At 35.6% G+C, this 22,904-nt stretch overlaps 1 protein-coding gene and 1 long non-coding RNA gene across 4 annotated transcripts in view; one reads left to right on the forward strand and one right to left on the reverse strand.

Moving 5' to 3' along the window:
- The window catches only part of KCNH7 (potassium voltage-gated channel subfamily H member 7), a 474,114-nt gene that overhangs the window by 205,989 nt on the left and 245,221 nt on the right, over positions 1-22,904 (forward strand). The gene's annotated exons all lie outside the window — the stretch shown is intronic.
- The window catches only part of LOC140624467 (uncharacterized), a 74,618-nt gene continuing 55,158 nt past the window's right edge, over positions 3,445-22,904 (reverse strand). Inside the window, exons 2-4 of one of the 2 annotated variants that reach the window (XR_012023940.1) lie at positions 13,583-13,674; positions 9,049-9,190; positions 3,445-3,626 (exon numbers count right to left, since the gene is read on the reverse strand). This is a non-coding gene — a long non-coding RNA (uncharacterized lncRNA). Of the gene's footprint in view, positions 3,627-7,483; positions 7,981-9,048; positions 9,191-13,582; positions 13,675-22,904 lie in introns of those variants that run through there. The other variant, XR_012023939.1, reaches the window with a different exon arrangement.

Below are 22,904 nucleotides of genomic sequence, written 5' to 3' on the forward strand. Positions count from 1 at the left end.
AATGTCATTAGATCCATGGTACTCAATGGGGTCGCGGGGAATGATCTTATCCCCACCACAAGGGACATTTAACAATGTCTGGGGACATTTTGCTTCACTGGAATAGGAGGTTCTATTGGTATCTAGCAGGTTGAGGCCAAGAATGTTGCTGAATTTCTACAATTCATAGGACAGCCCCCCATAACAGATAGTTATCTGGCCCAAAATATTATTGTGCCAACATCGAGAAAACCTGATTTAGATGGATACTGGATGTATATGTATGAGTATGCTAAAAATAGCTTATGGGTTACCAGTAAATTCCTATCCCCTCTTTAACCTTTGCCTAAACTCACTCTCTCCAGGACCCTTTCTTTGATTGGCTGCTTTAAATTTAGAACGGCACTTGGTCTGACACCCTTTCAATAATATAGTAATTTATATGTCTAAATACCAATTGGGTGACCAGCCAGAGAGTTAATGTTTACATGCAAAGACTGCACATTCTTTGGGAATAACTCCACTTTTCTAGAACACATTGCTGATAGTCACCAAATATGTTTAATAACTCTTCCTTGGCTTTATTCTTTCATCTTAAATTCTGCTTACTTTTAAAATCATGCCTTTATTTATAACTATTTCAGCAACTCCTCAGAGTTAATGATATGGTACCTTGTCTACCAATAAGGTTCCGTGAATGTGCTAGAAAAATTGTTCTTCTGATTCAAAATGGAAAAACTGATTTTGCTCTATGCTCCAGTCACTACTATATTGTTTGAAGTACCCCAAAAAGCAAGGTATATAAGATGACCTCATTTGACATTCAAATGAGCATTTGAAAAACGGACTAAAAATTAGTTGAAAAAATTCAACTGATGATTGAACATAAATCCTTTCTAGGGGTACCAGAATCTAAATTTATATGCACCAGTCACTGTTTAGGCCCCTGTGAGGTTTTTCCATTGACCAGCAGCACTGCTAAGCCTAACCCCTGGTCTTTCAAGGTGGACCTAGAAATGTTCAGAGTCTGCCTCCAGATAGAACTACTACCTCAAAAACAAAAATAAAGTAGCCAAGAACCTTATCCTCAAGTATCATACCTAAAACTGGTGTATGGTTCCCTTTGAATGATAAAATTTGAAGATTCATCCTGTTACAAAATGCTCTCCCACAGGCCCACCATTGAGTACTCCATCACCGTACCCATTTGGAATTAAAACATTGTTTCTCACTTGGAACTATCAAAACATAAGGCAAATGTGAGCACTAAGAGAGATGACAGACTAGAACTTTTCATTAACTTACATGCAAACTAACCATATTAATATTCGGGTCTACAGGGGTCAATCAACTACAGCCATTCTTCTGCTCCAGAATCAGATGGAGATACATCAGCTTTATAACTACTCAAATGGATTAAAGAATAAAGTTTAAATGTTTGGTCACTTAGAACTATCTGATATGTTTCTTCTGGAACCTAAAGGATAGTTCACAAAGCTGATGCTTACCTAGCAAGCTGTAAGCTCCATAGGCCCTGCCCAAGGAGACAACAGGACCAGATCACATAAAGGAAGGATTAAGTGGTGAAGAGAAAGGCCATAAATGTGGGAAGCCTCCAGATAAAAATTTAAGAATGACCTGACCATTCACATGGAGAATGACACTGTCAAGTGTCAAGACACCAAACCAGAAGGCACAGAGGATGTGCATTTTGATATAGGCAAAGTGATAGAGGATTGTCAAAAATAAAAAATGTTCCAATGCTGACTCTTTCTGATTGAGGCCCTAATGAATCCCCTAAAGAAAGACCCCTTCTACAAGATTCTATAATTAAGAAGAATGGATGAAGAAGAGGTGGAGGACAGCTAGGTGGCCCTAGATTAGGTAGAGGAATAGCTTGGGGAAAGGTAGTGGCTGAGAGTTAAATTGCAAATGACAAAGACATGCTCTGTTACTCAGCAGCATGTATCTGGTAGGCTTTGCTAGGTACAGTACAAGACTAGAGCCTTTGGAGGAAAATAGAATGAGCAGCTTTGTTTCTTGTCCTCAAGGAATTTGTAGACTAATCTAATGGGATTATTTGATCCCCTTCATGTCAATGGAATATATTGCTTTCATTTACATAAAAAATACCTAAAAAGCATCTGACTATAGTCAGTGTATTAAAAAATTCACTCTGTGATGTGACATATGTAATATGTGATGACTATATCATGTCACAGAATTTTCATGTTAATTTGTTTCTTTGGCATTAAAGTACTGGACCCCTATGTCATCCAGTCCTGGAAACAAAACAGAAAAATTTATTGAGACAGTGAGAAAAAGAGAATGTGCAAAACCAGCCAAGGCTGATTTTACATGGACTAGGAAACACAATGAGGGTCCAACCACCAGCAGGAAACAGCAATCAACATGACATTGGCTCTTTGGTTGACAGCACTTGGCAGCATCTGCAATGAATGTCCTACAAACAGACATAATGATTCAGGTAAAAGCTGGACAACATTCAGTGACAAATCTTTCCTCAAAGGAAGATCAATGTTTTAGAGACATTTAATCTTCTGTGTTTCCATCTTTGGCTAAGATTTTGATTTATCCCTCATTTGATAGTGTTAATTTTAGGCTATATCCATGAAATAATGCCACCTGATAAAATGTTCTTGCTGCCAAATAGGAAAATGTGCTAAATAAATACAACTAAACATCACTTTGGAAAGGACACATTTTAAGCATGAATTCTAAAATAGCCGAAATCAAAGCAGATACAAAAGGGAAGCTCTAATGAAATAGACATGGCTCTTCCAGAAAAAGTAAAGTGAGTTTTGTTGTATATTTTTAAAGTGAAGAAGAAAATTACTCTTACTAACTTGTGGGTAAAGAGAGAGCCACATAAAGTGCATATTTGATAGTTTTTTTTCTGGCAGCAAGATGTTCCCCCAAAATCCTCTGGCATGTGAATGAAAACTGAAAGAGAAGTCAAACTTTGTCTTATATGGTGAAAAAAAACAGAGTTCTCCAGCAGTTTCTCATAAGTGATAAAACTTCAAATACCTGGGCTGCCTGAGTGGTTCAGTGGTTAAGCATCTGCCTTCAGTTCAGGGCATGATCTCGGGGTCCTGGGATGTTTTCCTTCAATTTAGGGTGTGATCCCAGGGTACTGGGATCAAGTCCCACATCAGGCTCCCCATAGGGAGCCTGCTTCTCCCTTTGCCTATGTCTCTGCCTCTTTTCTCTGTGTCTCTCATGACTAAATAAATAAAATCTTAAAAAAAAAAAAACCCTTCAAATACCTAATAGTAAAGAATCAGACTACTTTGCTGATTATTTTATCAGTGGTTATTTCATACAAAATGAACAAGGGAGAATTCCGGGTGGAGGTTTTCTATTTTTAATTAGGTAACAAAGACAAAGAAGATGTAAATAGATCAGTCTCTACAAAGTTATTGTCTAAGAAGAACTAGGAGAAATTATGATTCAGATGTATGCTGCCCAGGTAGCGTTTCAGGACCTGTGTAGGTGGGTGTAAAATCAGCACTAAGATTTACAAAACTTTAAGGTCAAAAGTCAGGACTAACCTTGTGGAATCTTAGGGCAATGGATAATTCAGAGCATCTCAGATCAATCTGATATAGGGAACAATTATACATCTGTGCAGGGAAAGAGATCACAAAAAGTAGTCTCTTACAGACCTATTATTATTATTATTATTATTGTTATTGTTATTTTTCACTATTATTCCCAAAAATGGCAATTTTATTACTTTTGTTTCCCACTGAATTTTGAGAAACTTAAGGAAAGAGACCATGTCTTACTGGTTTTTGTAAACCAGTGCCTAGCTGATGTCGTGTACATACTACATGTTAAATATTCACTGAGGAAATGAAATTATAGAACAACTTCAGAATACGATTTCTGAATTGGATGTGCTTAGTCAACACTGTTCAACAAAGATTTCTATGGTGGAAATATTTGGCACTGCCCAATTTGGTAACTGTTACTAAGCACTTGAAATGTCGCTAGTGGAACTGAGGAACTGCATAACTAATTTTACTTAATTTTAAATCATTTAAATGTAAAATTAAGTTAGCCACATGTTGGGCAGTGTGGTGCTACATTTTGCAAAAAGTAAAGAGAATAGAAGGTGTTGGTTTTGTAATTTGCTATTTTAATACTCTTTGACTACCATCTGTCTCCTCTCTCAATGTCTCATATTTCAGATTAATTAAAAATGACCAGTCTTCCTTGTTGACTTACAATGACCAAACATCACTTATCCATCTCATAATTATTGACTCTGTGTCTATAATAGAGCATAATAGAACAAACACTAAGCACGTAGACCTGTTGTTTCCTCATCAGTGAGACGGGAATTGTTATACCCATCTGGTAGGTTGTTGAGAGGATTAATGTCAAAATTCTTAGTCTTTATTGCAATGACTGACACATAAGAGAGAGTAAATAGTAGTTACAAAATAATGTGTTAAGTATTGTGAGGGTTTTGAAGGATTAGTGTAGCTGCTAGCCTTTTAGAGTGATTTCCAAAAAATTTCCATTTATTCCATATAAGTACAGATAATTTTTCTGTCCCATATCAATATGTCATTAATCCTAGTCCCGGGATCCCTGGGTGGCGCAGCGGTTTGGCGCCTGCCTTTGGCCCAGGGCACGATCCTGGAGACCCAGGATCGAATCCCATGTCGGGCTCCCGGTGCATGGAGCCTGCTTCTCCCTCTGCCTGTGTCTCTGCCTCTCTCTCTCTGTGTGACTATCATAAATAAATAAAAATTTATAAAAAAAAAAAAAATCCTAGTCCCTTCATAGAAGGATTACAGGCCCTTCTACCAGGCTCTGCACATTTCTGAGGAAGAGACTCCTTCTTACTTATGTCTTCATGCTCTTAGAACCTGATATTTAGTGCTTAGAATGATTACTGAATTTGAAGGACATAAAAATAGTCTTCACTTCTACTGCTAACAGAAAACAAGGTAGTTATACAGCAACCAGCAAGAGCAACAAATGCAAGATAAGATAAAAGAAAACATCCCATTAACTATAGTAATATTTATCTCACACACAACTCCATCACACAAACACAGGTAAACAAATAATCTAGGGATCTATGGGAAGAGAAGTATCAAATTCATACAAATTGTCATGTATAAAGAAAAATTGAATTAATTAATGTAAAGGCATATCTTATTCCTGGATGAGAAGAATCAACATTGTAGAAAAGCATAATCCTTTTTAAAATCAAAGGTTTGTGCAAGTTTTTTTGGATTCTTTGAAAAATAAAAAGATCCCAGGACTCTGAGATCATGACCTGAGCCACCCAGGTACCGTAATTTTATTTCATTTTAAATGATTAGATGATTATCTCAACACTCTTTATTAAATAATTAATCCTTTCTAAAAAGTTTTAAATGTCATTTATTAAAGCTATGTTCATATTTATTCATAGGTCTTTTTCTGAACTCTGTTCTCTTCCACTGACCTATTTACTCCTCAGACAACCTCCCTGTTTCAATTACTATAGATTTTTTTCCCTATTTTTGACCTCTTTTAGGATAATATTCCTTATTGAAAATTACTATTCTGAGTTCTTTTTTATGAATTTTAGAATAACTAATCAAGTTCTCTAAATGTAATGTTGACATTTTTATTGGAGTTGTTTTAAATTTATGAGTAATTTGAGGAAAAGTGACATCCTGAGAAACTGAGTCTTTAAAGCCTGGGATTGAATATATTTCTCTAATTCGTAAACTTTTTTTTAGCACCACATACTCAATAAATTTGTAGTTTTCTTCATATTTTCATCACACATTCCTTTTTCAGTTTATTCTCAAATATTTTATTTTGTTGTTGCTGCTATTACAGATTATATTCCTTTCCCATTAAATTTTCTAATTGGATATTCCTGCTTTATATAAAAGCTATTGAGTTTGGTGAACTTACTATCTTGCTGAATAATTGTGTTACTACCACTTATTTCACCTAAGTCATATGTGTTTTCCTCTCAGTTAATCTTATCATCTGCAAATATTAAAAGCTTTTTCCTCTCCTCTCCAATATTTATACCTTCATTTACTTATCTTTCCTTTTCTTTGAATGAATGAAATCTTCCAGGTATGATATTAATAGTTTTGTCCCAAGTGTTTATTAAAAGGAAGGTTTATAATATTTAACCATTAAGTATTATTTTGTTTGTTATGTTTCATTTTTAAAGATTTATTTATTTATTTGAGGGGAGAGGGGCAGAGGGAGAATAAGAAAGAATCTTTAAGCAGAGTCCATGCTGAGCTGAGCGTGGAGCCCAAAGGGGGCATTGATCTCAGGACCCTGAGATCACAACCTGAGCTGAAACCAAGAATTAGAGGCTTAATCCAACTGTACCACCAATGTTTGTTTGTTTCTAATAGATGATCTTTACCGGGGTTAGGGATATCCCCAGCTCCTTTCAAAACCACTCCCCATGCTGGGGCCGTTCAGTCAGAGAAAGGGACATTATAATTTTTGCCTGGAAAATAAATGCCTGAATAATGGGTGGAGCAGGTGGTGGAAAATAGAGATGAAAATCATGCTTGATATTTTTATTAAAAAAAGAGCATTTAAAGGAGCATCCTGTTGTTTTATTTTAATTAATTAACATTTTGAAACACAATTCCTTCCATTTTACATTTCATAAAATGAATTATGATACATTTACATTCTTTTTAAAACCTGTTAGTTTTCTTATTTTCTGTGATGTCATTTTTTTTTCCTGCTGGTGGACTATTAATTTTATTCTTTCTGTGATTCATTGTGATTTAGGGTTTTTTTTTGGTGATTTATTTCCTTCCTTTTTTCTAATGCTTCAGATACCTTTATGGATTTTATAGCTATATTTACAAATGTGTATGACATTGGAATGAACACATATTATTCTGTGATTTTAAAAATAAGCTACTTTTGAGGTGCCTGAGTGGCTCAGTCTGTTGAGTGTCCAACCTGGGTTTTGGCTCACGTCATGACTTCAGAGTTGTAGGGATCAAGCCCCTTGTCAGGCTCTGTGCTCAGCGTGGAATCTCCCTTACCCTCTGACCTTTCACCCTCTCCCAGTATCCACACTGGGATATGTGTGGATATCTCCCAGTATCCACACTCAAAATAATAAATAAAATCTTTATCAATATCCACAAATCAATATCCACACTCAAAAATAATAAATAAAATCTTTAAATAAACAAATAAATAAAAATAAAGGGTTGATGCAGTCACCCCAGTCCAAAATCAATATATAATAAATAGATAAATATAAGCTCTTTTTTTTCCTTTGCACATTTTATTGTAGAGAATTCAACATCCAAAAAAAAATCTTGTTAAGTTAAAATTAAAAAATAATATTTTATAAATTTATTCCAGCTTCACTCTTAGGAGTTAGATATTAAATTTATCCAATGATAAGAAACAGTTCAAATCAAATTTTCCCCAATTTGTTATGAGAAGTCATTTATTTATTTATTTATTTATTTATTTATTTATTTATTTATTTATTCAACTTTTGTTAGTCTAGCTTCTAAAAGGAGTACATCATTTTTTGACTTCCATCACATACAATTATCACAGGGAGATGTGGTTTGATGGAAAGATACACAGAGACACAGAAAAAAAATGCAAGTTCCTTCAACATGCAGAGAAAAAGAAATGTAGCGCACAGAGCTAGTAACGTAGCATCACCTGAGGTGGGGAAGTGGGCAAGCTTCCCACCTACTATTGATCTGCACCAGAGGAAAATGGAATAAAACCCCGTCAGAACACATTTAAGTGGCAGCCCACAAAATTCAATTGGCTAAAATGCACTTGTCAGAGATAAGTGAAATATCAGGACAGGCCTACTCAGCTGCCAATCCAGTGCTCTTGAGGCCCAGCCATGACACCTCAGTCGGCGTGGTCCAACAGCCATTGGCATCAGTTGGCAGCGGTCTTTCACTCTGGGTGTGATATGGAGGGGGATAACTCTAGGTCCTGTGGAGACAGGGGTCTTCAGAATCACAGAAGCCGTGCCAGGAGTATCCCAGTTAGCAGGAATCCCATCTGCGAAATTAGGTTGGCAGAAATGCTTGCAGGTTTCTCACCTAACTCTGTACCTTCTCCCTTCAAGAAATTTGAGACTCTCACCCAGCTCCTCCCCTGATGGGAGACTTCAGTCTTCAGTTTTTAAAGATCATTTTCCCATGGGGGCTGTTATCCCTGGCTCACCCAACCTTTAAACCTGCCTAGAATCTATTACTACACCAATATTTCCAATCTGTGTTTAATCATTTCATTTATTTTGACAATACCCGTTATATATATATATATATATATATTTTTTTTTTTTTTTAAGTATCTGCATTCAGTGTTTTTATTATCTAATCTTCTCATTCCATTGCCGGAAACAGCTGTATATTCTGGGGAAAACAACAACAACGTCTAATTGCTAAAGCCAAAGTCTTCACCTTTGGCTATGACATTGTATTTTTTAAATTATTTTGTGGCATCTTTGTTTTTTCATGTCTCTTTTTAATGTTCTATCTTGATTTCTCATACTCTTTCCATCTCTTAGTTATAGATGTTCCTGCAGGTGCTGTCTTGAGCACACTTCTTTCCTTCTCTTAATTACATATCTTTTCCTGAGTAATCTTGTCTAGGTTTATGCCATCACCCATCATAGCAATGAATGTAAATCCCAGAATTTTCTTTCTTTTTTTTTTTTTTTTTTAAGATTTTATCCATTTATTCATGAGGGACTCACAGAGAGAGGCAGAGACAAAGGCAGAGGGAGAAGCAGGCCCCTATGGGGAGCCTCATTCCCAGGACTCCAGGGATCACAACCTGAGGGATCAGACACTCAACCACAGAGCACTCAACTACAGAGCCACCCAGGCATCCCTACATCCCAGAAAACTTTATCTTGAATCTTTATGTCTCTCAAATTCTAGATCCACACATCCTCTGGTTACTACTTGTCCATTTACAGATGGTTCCCTATAGGGACTTCAGATTTTCTGTCTGGAAAACTTAACTCAGTTTTACACATATCTGAATTCTTACCATTGTTTTGAATGACTTTTCCAGGTGCTGAACCTTATAGTTCCTTGATTGCCTCAATTACGTTGACCTTCAGATCCATTCCACTTTGGTAATTCACCCCATGACCAACCTTGGATGTTGTCATCAACTGGGTGCTTTCTGCCTTTGGAATCCAAAATAACACCTTATGTTATCTCAGTCAGTACAAATGGTCCAATCCAAAATTCTTCCAGGTTATAATTTAATCTTTCTTGGGTAAACTCAGATTCTAGTATTCTTATCTCTATTATTATTTACAATTCAATGCCCTGTCTTTTAAGAATTCACTCTAAACTGTAGTGTGCTGGTAAATGTTTAATAACTAGCTCTGTGAAAAAGAAAACCTTTTACATATAACATTTTCTGGTTTCTGTAGCTTTCTGATTTCTGAAAATATTTCCATTATGGCCACTTTCAAGCTACCAACACAATGTCACTGAATGCTGTGTTGGGAAAAGCTGTGCATAATCAGGGGTTGACAGCTTGAAAGAATCATGGTAGCTCCAGCACACCACGCACTGGCTCTAAGCTTGCATTGCTCTTCCTCCTGGCTCATGCCACTTTCTAAACCCCACCAGGCCCTATGTTAATCTTCTCACAGCAGAGACAGTGGGGCGGAAGTGTAATCCACTGACAAATGAGCCCACAGAAATTGCAAGTTGGTTATTTCTCTGCTAGTGTCTTACCCGGTCCAGTCTCTGCTGCTGGCTCTGTTACATAACTCTCTTTGCTCTACTGAAGCATCTCAAACATACTTTCTTGTGTCAGTGATCTCTTGAAAGAATAACCACTTAGGAACAGTCACCGGAACTCTTGCATGAGAGTATTTTCCATATTCAGTGGTCCATGGGTGAGATGGGGAAGTTAGTCATGGCCCAACTATCCTCTGTAGGCGCATGGGGGATATTTATATTCCCACCACCTCACCGTACACCATTCAGTCCCTGGCTTTATAGGAAACTCATGCGTGGTGGGGGTATGGGCAGGGAGGGGCTTGCATTTATTGGCTTTTACTTTATTTCAGCTTCTCATGTTGTAATGCCATTTGGCTCCTGACCTTCTCCCACACCCCAAGAGAGACGATGACCTTATGTGTTCTGCTGTTCATTGAACCTGAGGTCCAAAATGCATACTGGTTCCGCGTTCAGAAATACCTACAGACTATTGTGAGCAAGTCTCTCTGAGAATAAAGATTTCTTGTAAGGAAAGAGGAATGAGTGTTCCTCATCTCACACAGTGGAAGGAAGGCATGTGGAAAGGATGAAATAAGGCACCAGAAACTAGAGAATCACAAAAACTCTGGCTTGAAGACCCTCTCTCTACTGATGGCTAATATTACATCTCTGCCTAGAATAGGGAAGGATGAACGATCTACTTTCCATAGCATCAGTGACCTATTTTTTCTTTTCCATGTGATTCCTGTTGGGAATGTTTCAAAAACAGAGGAACCAGCACACCTGGGTGGCTCAGTTGGTTAAGCGTCAGCCTCCTAATTTTGGCTCAGGTCGTGATCTCAGTCAGGCCTGTGAGATCGAACCCCAAGTCCGGCTCATACACTGGGTATGGAGCCTGCTTAAGATTCTCTCCCTCTCCCTCTCCCTGCAACCTACCCCCTCCTCTCTCTCTCTCTAAAAAGGAAAAAAAGAAAAAGAAAAGGAGGAAAATGTCCTTTTCTTTCTCCAGTACCACATTTCTTGGAAAACCTTTATGTTATAATGCAAGCACCAATTAAAAGAAAATAAATGTATTTTCTCCTTAATGCCAATGTTCTCATGAAGAGATTCTCTTTTTCTCTCTTTCTCATCTATCATCTAAATGTTGGAAGCATAGAGGAATGTGTGTGTACACATTTGCATCTTGAATTTATAAAAACTAATTCATCATTCTTTGTTTTTATGCAATTTGATGCTTTCAATAGAAACTGCAAAGATGACATACATATAATATGTGACTGTCCTAAATTTTATAGTCAGTAAATCAGTTATTCTTTTGCCTCTGAATATCTATTTCTGAATATTAGGTGCAAGTCACTATTATGCAAAAGTAAGACAAAAGAAAGAGAAAAGTATATAGTTCCTGCTCTCAATAATTTTTCTCACTAGAAAAATTTAAGTATTGTTCATGTCAATCACTCAGTTAATCACACGTATCCTAGCAATCAATGCAGTGATATCATGGCCAGATTTCCCCAAAGTTTGGGCCAGCGCTGAGCCACCACGAAGTCCTTTATAATTCCAAGTCAAAGGCATTATAATTTAATAAACAATGAAATCTAAAAATCCCTGGTAGTCTCATATCTTTCAGTTTTGACTTCATTAAAAAATATATAGCCATGAATTTAAATTAATTTATATACACTATGTATTATCTAAGTATTTATTATTCATAAACAAAATAACATTTTTGTTATCTCATTTTTTTGTTGGGATGAATATTTAGGAATGCAGTTTTTTTAAATACTGTATACATGTTAATTTAGTTTCACTATGCTTGAATCTTATATTTTTCATTATTAAACTATGACATTGATAAGTAATGTTTACCTGGGTTACACATGCTATTTCATTCACCATCTCACCCTATGACACAAGTTACCATATAGAGACAGAAGGACAAATCAGTCACCAATCATGGACTGCCTCCAATAACTGCAGTTACCTGAACCCAAAGCCCTGAGCAAATCTAGATTGCAGTGCACTCTCAATATTCTCAGATGCCAGAAAGATCAAGTTCCCCAGGCTGACTGTCTCTGGCAAAATGTGAGAGAATAGACTTTAATTTCCCCATAGATGTCAAACAATACATATGACTGAGAAGCCTCTTTCAGGACTACGAGGGAATTCACTCACTAACTCAACAAATATTTTTATTTGAGTGCATTCTATGACCATGGTCTTTCAAGTTGCCACAATGTAGGTACTCAATGGCAATATATTTTAAAAATTATTTTCTTTCATCGGTACCACATAGAGTAAAACAAGCAGGTCACTGCTCAGGTTTTGAAAAAATAATGTAGCATAAAAACTGAATTTCTGCTCGCTATTTCTCCTGTATTTTCTGTATTGATAATTGACTTTTCAATTAACTTATCTTCATGTCTACAACTGGCATTGCTATAAGGCATTGCTAAAGGCTAAATTAGTAATTCTCATTTTTAAAAAATTCTGTAATTACATGAATCTTTAATAATGACCCATAATGGGTATGGAATGAACTTGTCCATGCAGTGATAGATAGCACCTATTCCTAATGACGATGCTGCCAATCTACAATTCAGAAAAATCAGTAAATTAATTTCAGCTCAGATATTATGACTGAATTTGTTACATCACAGCATCCATTACTCATCAAACTGTATTTAGATTACCATATATCATACATGTCTATTATTTATTTCTTTAGGTAAGAGAAATTTTGGCTCTTTAATCACAACAAACGTATTAGTCTACTTCTTGATGTTCAGAATTCCAGTTTTCTCTCTTTATGTTAACTACTCTTCTTTTCTACCAAATAACAAAATCTTTCATCTTTAACATCTGTTTTATAATTAATATTAATAATTATTTTATGAGACATTGGACATGCATTACAAAGGCTATAAAACTAAGTGTTCATATAGGGCCTTCATTCAAATATGTCAATGCTTTCTGTAGGTGCTCTTTGTCTCTAAATATTTATTACATTAATTAATAAGGTAAGGCTTGTGTTTGCTGACATTTTAGTTTAGTCATTCCCACAATTGACATTTTGCATATGAGAGTGTAAGTGAAGTGCACGCTATATGGATAATATATTTTTACCGGAAATTGTGTTAAACAACCACGTATTGATATAAATAAAATTCCCTCATATCCATTGTACTCCATTCCACAGCTACACACAAAATTTAACTAGGATATAACTAGACTGCCCCATAGTCCGGCTCTATGGCAGGATCACATTCAAATGAACTCCACTTGATCAAAAAGAACTTTGTTTTTTCAAGTTTCAGATATGTGCTAAGATTCCACAGCAAGAATTTCAGAAACCTCTTTCCTCCAAGTGAGCAAAGACTCTCTTCTCACTTCACACACCATCAGTTTATGCCTTTTTATTTCAGCTCCTACTCCTACCTTTCCTAATAAATTCTTGCCTTTTGTTAGATCTTTTCCTCGTTCCAATGTAAACTACCCAATGTAATCTCAGATCTTTCAGCGCTTTCCACTTATTATCTTAATCCATACCAGAATACTAGAAAGCTAAACAAAAAACCCTGTGTGTTGCGGGGGTGGGGGGACAGTGGTTGGTGAATACTCATATTACCTTTTTTCTGGTTACCCAGTTCTATTGTTTTTAATCATGTAATATCTAGAAAGCATCTTTTTCTTTAAAAGGGGCTCTTTCTGCCTGTGTTTTGTTTCTGCCTAAAACAGCTGTACATCTAAGGCTCAATTTCCATGAGTTGTCTCACTCCTTGTTGACTCCTACTTGCGGAAGGTGAGAAAATAATAGTGGGCAACCTTTGTTGAATACTTACCAGGCGCCAGGTAAAGTTCAAAAGTGCTTTGCCTGCATTTACCCATTTAATCTTCACAACAACTCTAAGAGGCAGGAACTCTTTCTTTACTTCTGTCATAGAGGAGAAAATAGATATCACAAGGGGTGAAGTAAATTTCCCAAGGTCATAGATTAGCAAGTAACAGAGTCAGGGTTTGAACCCAGGGAGTTACATTGAAGAGTTACATTTTTAATCACCATACTGCTTAAAACTCTCTGAAACTCACTTTGGTACAATGGAGTGAAGGAATCATTATACAACTCACAGTGGGATTACAGAGGTTAGGAAAGAAGCTTTAGAAACTGATAATGGAGTTGGCAAGGTTGTCGTATAAGGTTTTATTGAAAATGATTACAGTTCCTCATTCTGGGAAGATGTATGTGATAACAATCCATAAAATCACAGATAATATGGCTAAAATAAATAAGGACTTCTCTAATTAATTTTGGAATATCAGAATTCAAACACGCTCCTGGAAATTCAGAGGTAAGAGTGTGTAAGTAAAAGGGAATTGCACAGTAGCAAATAATAAGCCAAGTTTTATACTATGCATTTATAGGCATTTTTCAAATAGGGGAAAACTTAATATGGGTTAAGGATTCAAATCCTGATTTCTGTGATCCTACAGTCATCACTTCTAATCTATGTGTTATCCTGCCTCTCAAAGACTCTCCAAATTGTTGGGTCAAAAGTAAATGATATTAACGAACAGAGTTTAATCTAGGTGCATTCACTGTTCAAGTAATTTTATAAATGTTAGATCATTTAACATTTATTACAACCTCACAGGTAGTATTATCTCTATTTTATAGGAAACTGAGATACAGAGATTGTGTAATTTGCTCAAGGTCCTATGACTGATTCATAAATCTAGGTTTTGAAACTAAGTAGTCTTGCTCTGGAGTCCATGTTCTTAACCTCCACACTAAACCAGGGTAAGAAGAATTTTAATCAGCGTTTTTCAGTGTTTGCCCACAGTTAATTAATAGGCCACATATAAAAAAACAGCTCTGGAGTCAGATTAGTTTATTTTTGTCCAATATAGCAGATCCTTTAACAAGAAAATGTATAATGTAAATCTTTCTCCGGTATAAATTTTATCATTATTTTAAACTACATGAAATTGCTAACATTTAAAAAAATAGACTAACGAAAATGGCAACAAAAGAGGTTGTAATATGCAATCTCTCTAAGAAAATGATTTAGTGGGCAACCTGGGTGGCTCAGCAGTTTAGCGCCTGCCTTCAGCCCAGGGATTGATCCTGGAGACCCTGGATCGAGTCCCACGTCAGGCTCCCTGCATGGAGCCTGCTCCTCCTTCTGCCTGTGTCTCTGATGATAAATAATTAAATAATTAAGTAATTTTTTAAAAAAGAAATGATTTAGTGAAATACAAACATTTGAGAAAATTCAATGTAGTAAGCTCTAAAAGAGCTCATATTTGCTCATCTAAAAGATTCTAATATTTGCTTAAAAAATCTAGATATAAGAAGACCTCTTCAACGTATATTAGTTTACTGTTATGGAGAAATCACCATGCCCTAGTACAATCACTTCTTATCAAAAACAGAATACAAAGCAAGATATTCCAGGAAGTTTTCACAACCTTCCGATTTACAACATGAAGGAAGTTTCCAAGCACAAAAACTCTAACCCTATTATGTATTCTACTTATATCAGTCATAAATAATGGAGGAATTTCTCTGAAGAAGAAGTTTGCTTGCTCTTTTCTGTCTTTGGACTATTATTTTTCACCAATGATTAGAATCAGGATAAAAACGTGAAATGCTTTTCTAATGTTTCCCTTTGCTGAACAGAAACCCATGGAACAAAAAATATTCAAGAGATACAATGTATGAGAGGCAAAGCCTAGATTCAATGCACAAATTCTGTATCAGCTCTCTGTTTCCTAATCACATCCCTGATAACTTTTGATTCTCTGGGCATCTGTGATCAATATTTTATTCTTAAGAGATCTATGACGGGCACTGGGTGTTATTCTGTATGTTAGTAAATTGAACACCAATAAAAAAATAAATTAAAAAAAAATTAGACTCCCAAAAGGATTCCAGATAAAAAAAAAAAAAAAGAGATCTATGACCAGGTTTTGTGACCCATTACAACTGGGCTTTCAGTGGCACATACATAAATATAAACTGAAGAATTTACTGTCGCATTCCAGAAGTCTAGACATTAAAAGACAAATTTCAGACCTACCAGAAAACTGAGTCAATCCTGTCTTTCACCCCATTCCCAATAAAGAATGAAACTGAAACCAAAGGAGGCACCGAAGTCTCTTTTGGCACCAAATACATAGGTATTTAATAATGAATATTCTGTGTTAAGAGTAAAGTAATTTAACATCATTTGACATCCTCCAGCTTTTGAAGGACCTGCTTGATGAGACTTATTATTTACTTGCAATAAAAGAATCACCAATATAGCTATGTTAGAGCCAAACAAACCAAAATCTGTGCTGTACACTCCATTGTGATCAGGAAGCTGAGTGTCACCACGTGAAGGGATGGTACTGACCCACTTTTGATTGTTTTACATGAATGCGGAGCTGATCGCTCTCATCAGCATGACACAACTCCTGTGAGCAGCCGACACAGGAGTGTTGTATATTTGATAACTGTGCGTGAGAATGGCAGTTAATTTCTTTAGGAGTTTAATTTAAGCCTTTCTGCAGTTTCTAAAAGTAAGTGGGAGAATGAATAGAACAGAATGTTCTCATTTTGCAGAAATAGAATAGCAAACTATATATCAAGAGAGAAATTAGACTGAATATTCTTTAAAAAGACATGAGAAGTGGCAAGAGGAAAATACCCTTTAATAGCAACTTTATCTTTTGATATTTTGGTGACTTTTCTCATAAAAGAAATATTTGTGCTATGCATGTAACTGATGAGGATTCAGAGGATAATGCAAACTGATTCTTCAACATATGTAACTAAATAACCAAATTCTATTTTGCTAAAACAAAAGTTAATGGCTACTTTGTATACTCAACAACCTCTTATGTGAAAAGGGGTTTTAGGGGCGCCTGAGTGGCTCAGATAGTTAAGTACCTGTCTTTGGCTCAGGTTATGATTCAGGGGTCCTGGGACCAAGTCACCCTGGCGAGTCCCTGCTCAGCAGAGTCTGCTTCTCCCTCCCTTGCTCATACTTTCTCTTTTTCTCTCCCCTACTCATACTTCTCTCACCCTTTCTCAAATAAATAAACAGAATCTCTAAAAAAACAAAAAATAAATAAATAAAAGGGTGTTTTACATAAGACTTTAACCCCTGGAGAAATTTAACCAGATAATAAATTTTAAAATTTAAATTTAAATTTGTAGATGTTAATTCTGTGTGGTTTTACAGAGCCACACAGTTAAAAGCATGTAATCAATTGTCAAGACAAATCTAGCACAAGTTATTTTCATAGTCCGAGAAAAGCATATATAGGAGGACAGTAACTACAAAAGGTTCCAGCCTTCTTCCCCACTTTGGAAAACAAATAGAGATAAATTCATAAGTTTCTGAATGTGTTGGATCAAAAGGAGCAGCTTCAGTTGAGAGGAGTGTGTGGGCTCTGGGTCTTCATGAACTGGAAGATTATTATTATTTTTTAAATTTGTTTTGAACTGGAAGATTATTGCCAGCAGGGGCATGCATTTAGGTTCCCGGATGCTATGGATCATCCTTGCATATTATCTGACTTTAGTGACGATTTTTACCCAGGATTTGAAGCACAGGAAAAACAAGAAATCACAAAATAAAATTATAGAATTGCCTTTGCAGAAGCTACAAGTTTCAAAATTAATAATTTCTCATAGGAGTAAGTTTAAAAATTGCCTAACCAGAACAATACACACGTAGAAATATGTGTGAAATGGAAGATAGGATGGGACAAGTTAATCGGTGGAGGCATTTGGAAATCAGGGAAGGATGTTTGGGTCATTTCTGTAACCTTAAACCGGAATGCCCGGTTTATGCATTTTGTTCCAGCATGATATCCAGTTTGAATAATACATTACGTACTATTAGCAATTTATTGTATATGATCGAGCAAAGGAATTACGTGACTGAGGCTCTATGACAGGAAGATTATTTTATGATTTCCTGGCATCTGGAGTGAAGGCAGGCAGGAAAAACTGTGAGAGGCTTTTCTATTTATATAAACATGAAGTGACTATTATTTAATGAGTAGGATATGAATAACGAGGGGGAGCCATAAGACCTCAAAGAGGGATAATTGATAGAATTTTTAAATGATTTAAAATAAGATATGATGGATAAAGGGTCTCAAAAGTAGACATCAGGTGTAAATCTAGGGAACTTGGGAAATGGCATTGTCAATAACAGGGAAGAAATATTGGAAGAAAAATATTTTAAAGTTAAAATAGGAGCCCACTGTCTAAAAGTATCATACTCAAGGGTCAAAAAGGCAAGGCAAGAAAGTTGTGTCATCTCATAATAATTGTAGAAACAGGAAATGAACATGTGAAAGCATCAACATTTAGGTGATTTTGCATGGATCTTAATGTTTCTGGACCAAGTTGATCTTTAAGTTACAGAAGGGACCTTAGAGATCTTGGAATACACATCTTCATTGAAAGTTTCTAGCATGGAGTCCAATATCTACACCTCTCTCTCATATATATATATCCATATATCCTATCCATATATATATGGATATATATCCCTATCCATATATATATCCCTCTCTCATGTATATATATACACATATATACATATATACACATAGATATATATACACACATATACACAGATATATATCTCATGTATATGCATATATATGTATATATATACACACACAGATCTCTCTCTATAGATATAGATATAGAGATAGATATACAGATCAACAACCTGTAAAGCAGTAGATCTGGAGAATGACTCTAGGTCTCCCAGTACTTTGTACTCAGCTCTTCATTGAACAAATTGTGGTAAAATCTTACAAAGCTTAAAGGTTAATCAGTATCATACTCGATTTAGATATTTTATGTAAATTCTTTATGCTCTCTTAAAAATAGGATATAAAGATAAATTAAAGTTGAATAGTAGATAATGACAAGTTAGATTGCCAAGTTATATGTTCTGCAACAGATTTCTGGGACAAGGTAAGTATAATTACTGAGAATGAAACATCTTCTGAGATCTGGAGATTAATTTGCAATTGTCAACAGTCTTTGGTTGTCAGCAAATACTTAAGAGAAAAAGAGAATTATTTCATCAATGATAGGGATGTATATTGGCTTATCTATAAAAAAGGATCCCTTTGGGGGAAGGACATAATTGTCTTCTAGTTTGTTTTCAGGTTGTGCCATCTCAGGCAAAACATTAATAGATCAGCTGTCATCCAGCATTGATTTTGGAGGGTTTTTTAGAGGAAGACTAGGAGATTGTTTGCTTGTTTGTAGGAATCGAGTGCCCTAGAGCAAAGGTCTAATTCTGTTGTTGTTCCATCTTAGAGAGAATTATAAAAAATAATTAATGATTATTTATAATTAATTTCCTTTAAATATTTTTTCAGTATTACTTTTGTTCTTTTGTTCTGACTGCCCGTAAGATATACCTAGTTAACAAGGTTCTGATTTTTTCTCTTCATTTTGTTCTTTATCTCTCAGCAATATTATTTCAGGCCTTCTTATTTTTTGGGGACATACTTTAATAAAGCAGACTATATCATATTTATTAAGGAAGATACTTTTTTTCTTAAATAATAGCTTTGTACTTTCCAAGGCTAGTGACTAACTAGTCTACCACAACAGCTCTGAACACACAATAAATAATTGGTGAAGAATAATTGAATGAATGAATAAATGAATAGGTAGACAGATGAGGTATAAATTGCAAAAACTGGCCAAGACTATAATATCCTGAAGGACAGAAACTTTTCTTTTTCATCTCTGTATCCCAACGGTGCCTAGAAGAGAGATTCACCCATGCCAGAATTTTAATAAATGTTTACTGAAGGAATGAATCAAATCCTGTGAGAGTGAACATGCCAAAGAAGGATAGTTAACTGTCTGGTCTAATGCCTCCTAAGCTGACGACTCTACTCTTTTGCATCTCCATTTATTTATTATCTATCTATCTATCTATCTATCTATCTATCTATCTATCTATCATCTATTTATCTATCTATCATCTATCTATCTATCTATCTATCATCTATCATCTATCTATTTGATTTATTTATAAGATTGATTCATTTAAAAGATTTATTTATTTATTTATTCATGAGAGACACACAGAGAGAGAGGCAGAGACACAGGCAGAGGGAGAAGCAGATTCCATGCAGGGAGCTCCATGTGGGACTGGATCCCGGGTCTCCAGGGTCACGCCCTGGGCCGAGGGCAGGCGCTAACCGCTGAGCTACCCAGGGATCCCTGCATCTCCATTTAATCACCGTATATGATAATGTGACAAAATCGGCTTGTTGTCTTGGACAGCTTTCCACACCTCTTCTGGTGCCCATAGAGGAGATTCTGAGACATTTATTAAGCTACTTCAGTTAAAGAGAATATTCAGTTGATACATCGACCCAGTAACATCTGCCACCATGAACTCATAGATTCTTACAGATCACAAGTCATGAAAATTAAATCACAAAAGAATTTCTAAACCAAATGTGGCAGTTTATAAAAGACTACAATTTGAAACGTTAGATTATTTCATCTTTTCAAAGTAAAATTGGATATATGTAGTTTTATTTCCAAATCTATTCTTGAGAGTTTTTTTAAACTAATGATATCTTTGTACACATTTAAACTAAAATATTGTGTAAACTTGTACCTGTGTGTATCTATATGTGTGAGCTGGTGCACACACCTGTCCTCTAAAATGACCTGTAAAATGTAGCTTTCATAATTAACTTATTTAATAACGTTGTGGGATCTATGTCATAAAACTCAATATTAGGGACTTAGGGGAGGATAAAGTTTTCCTTGACCCTTTTAGGGCTCTGATAAAAGACTGACAAAGAAAGATTAACAGCATACAAATTTATTCAGTATAGGTTTTACCCGATATTCCTCATAAGGAAATGAAGACCAGAAGAAATAGCTAAATCTGAGTGTTTTTATGCTAAGTTTAATGAATAGGGTAAAGATGTGATAGGAAAAGGGTGTAAGTTAATCTAGTAAACTGGGGGAGACTTCACAAGTCCTGTTTGTTTAGATTCCTTTCTGTGTTCCTTTTGTTTTCAAAGATAAGGATGCTCCTTTCTCCCAGGTATAGAGAGGGCACCTCTCATATGACGGTTTTATGACTTGCTTCAGGGAAAGTTCAGGAAGTTCTTACTACACATTTCTCAAATTATTTTGGCTTGAAATATTCAATATGCCAAGATCCCATGTTTTGGGGTAGGTTGCCCTGAATCTCATCAGGGATTAGGGGAAATTCTTTGGTTTTATCTTTGCTAGTCATAGTTTCCAAAGCAACTGAACAACTCTCATTTACAAAATGCAGCAGCCTGAGACTAAATAATTGGGGAAAGAGGTAGATAAATCTCTTGTAGCTGCAATAATTTATGAATATGTGGCTTTATAATCGCTTTACTATTATTATGCAGCATTTACTTATAAAAATATAATCAATTTTTTCTCTTCATTATCCTGCTTGATAGGATAAATTAATAACGTCCATTCTCTTTACTAAAGCTTGGTTTAACTGGAAATATTATCATTGTTTTTTCTTTCTTTTTTTATTAGTTGCAAAAATAAACATAAATGTTAAAAAACCTCCCTAGATTTTGTGCTTGTGATATCAGAATTAAGATTTATATAAGGACTTTAAGAGAAAAAAATTAGGAAAAATATACGAAATGGATATCATTTTAATAAAAGCAGATTTTTCTCCTTATATGTAAATTGGATTTTATAGTCATTTTATAGGTTTTATTTAGAACTAATTCACATTAAATATCATAAAATTTTAACTTTTTGGGGCATGAATAACTCATTTAAAGAAAAAAAAAAATTTAAGACTTTAAAATAGTCACTACACCCAACATGGGACTCCACCTTACAAGTCTGAGATTAAGAGTCACATGCTCTCCCCTCCTGATTGAGCACCCCTGTCTTCAGCATCCCCATGAATAACCCCTTTAACCCATCAGAAATGTTAGGCTAATTTTGTTTGCCACAAGTGTTCTCCAGACAATTTCTGTACGTCAGATTTGAAACCACCATTAATACTCTTGAGAATCCTAACTCCAGCTCAGCTTCATGTGTTTGATTTGGGTTTTGTATGTTCCTCTGTCTTGCATTTCCTTCCTCTATCATCAGACCCAGTTGAACTGCTGTTGGAGGCTGAATGCTTTGGTTTTTCTAAATTCTTAAGGATAAGACATCAGCCTCTACCATGCTTCCTCCCCATCCTGGCTTCTCCACTCACACTCTGCACTGACTTGTTGGCTCACATATCCACTGCTCCCCACCTTAAACCTCACCCTCCAGGACCATGACTTCTGTGCAGAGCCTGTGAAGCACATTTACAAAAATAAAAAGACCAGAATCGTGTATATGTAAACTGAAGCCACACTGCAGGCACAGACGATTACTGAATCTTCCTCTTTAGAATGAATCTCTACACTATGAGGCAGGAAAATAAGTGGTATTTTGGGAGGAAAAAAAAATGCCCATTTTTAAAATTTGAAATATTTTTTTCAAGTAATATAAATGATACAAATGTTGTTTTCTATCACTATACATTTTCCTCATGTCAAAGAAAAACCCCAGGACAGGCGTCCTCTCTAAAGACCTTTCCCAAATTTGCATTTCTGTATGGCTTCCTTTTCATCCTGCCACCTACCCGCCCCCCCCCCTTTTTTTTTTTTTTTTGGTGGAGGGAAGGTGAGGCTGAGGTCATGGACAAATCCTATATAAGGACAAAAAGGCCAGGAAAATTGATGATATAATTGAAGGCTGGGAGGGAATTTAAACATCATACCATCTGATTTGCTCATTCTACTGATGAGGAAACTGAGACCTGGGAGGTTAAAAGTTATACTTGACCAAAATCATACAACTTGTAGGTGACACATGAGGACAATAGTACAAGGAGTTTTTTAAAGATTTATTTATTTATTTATTTATTTATTTATTTATTTATTTATAGCACATGAGCAGGGGTGAGGTGGAGGGAAAAGGAGGGAGAGAATCCCAAGCAGATTCCACATTGTTCTGCCTGGGATTCCTTTTCTTTTCTTTTCTTTTCTTTTCTTTTCTTTTCTTTTCTTTTCTTTTCTTTTCTTTTCTTTCTTTTCTTTTCTTTTCTTTTCTTTCTTTTC

This window comes from Canis lupus, chromosome 34 (genome assembly GCF_048164855.1).
Source record: "Canis lupus baileyi chromosome 34, mCanLup2.hap1, whole genome shotgun sequence".
In the NCBI taxonomy this organism is placed as follows: domain Eukaryota; kingdom Metazoa; phylum Chordata; class Mammalia; order Carnivora; family Canidae; genus Canis; species Canis lupus.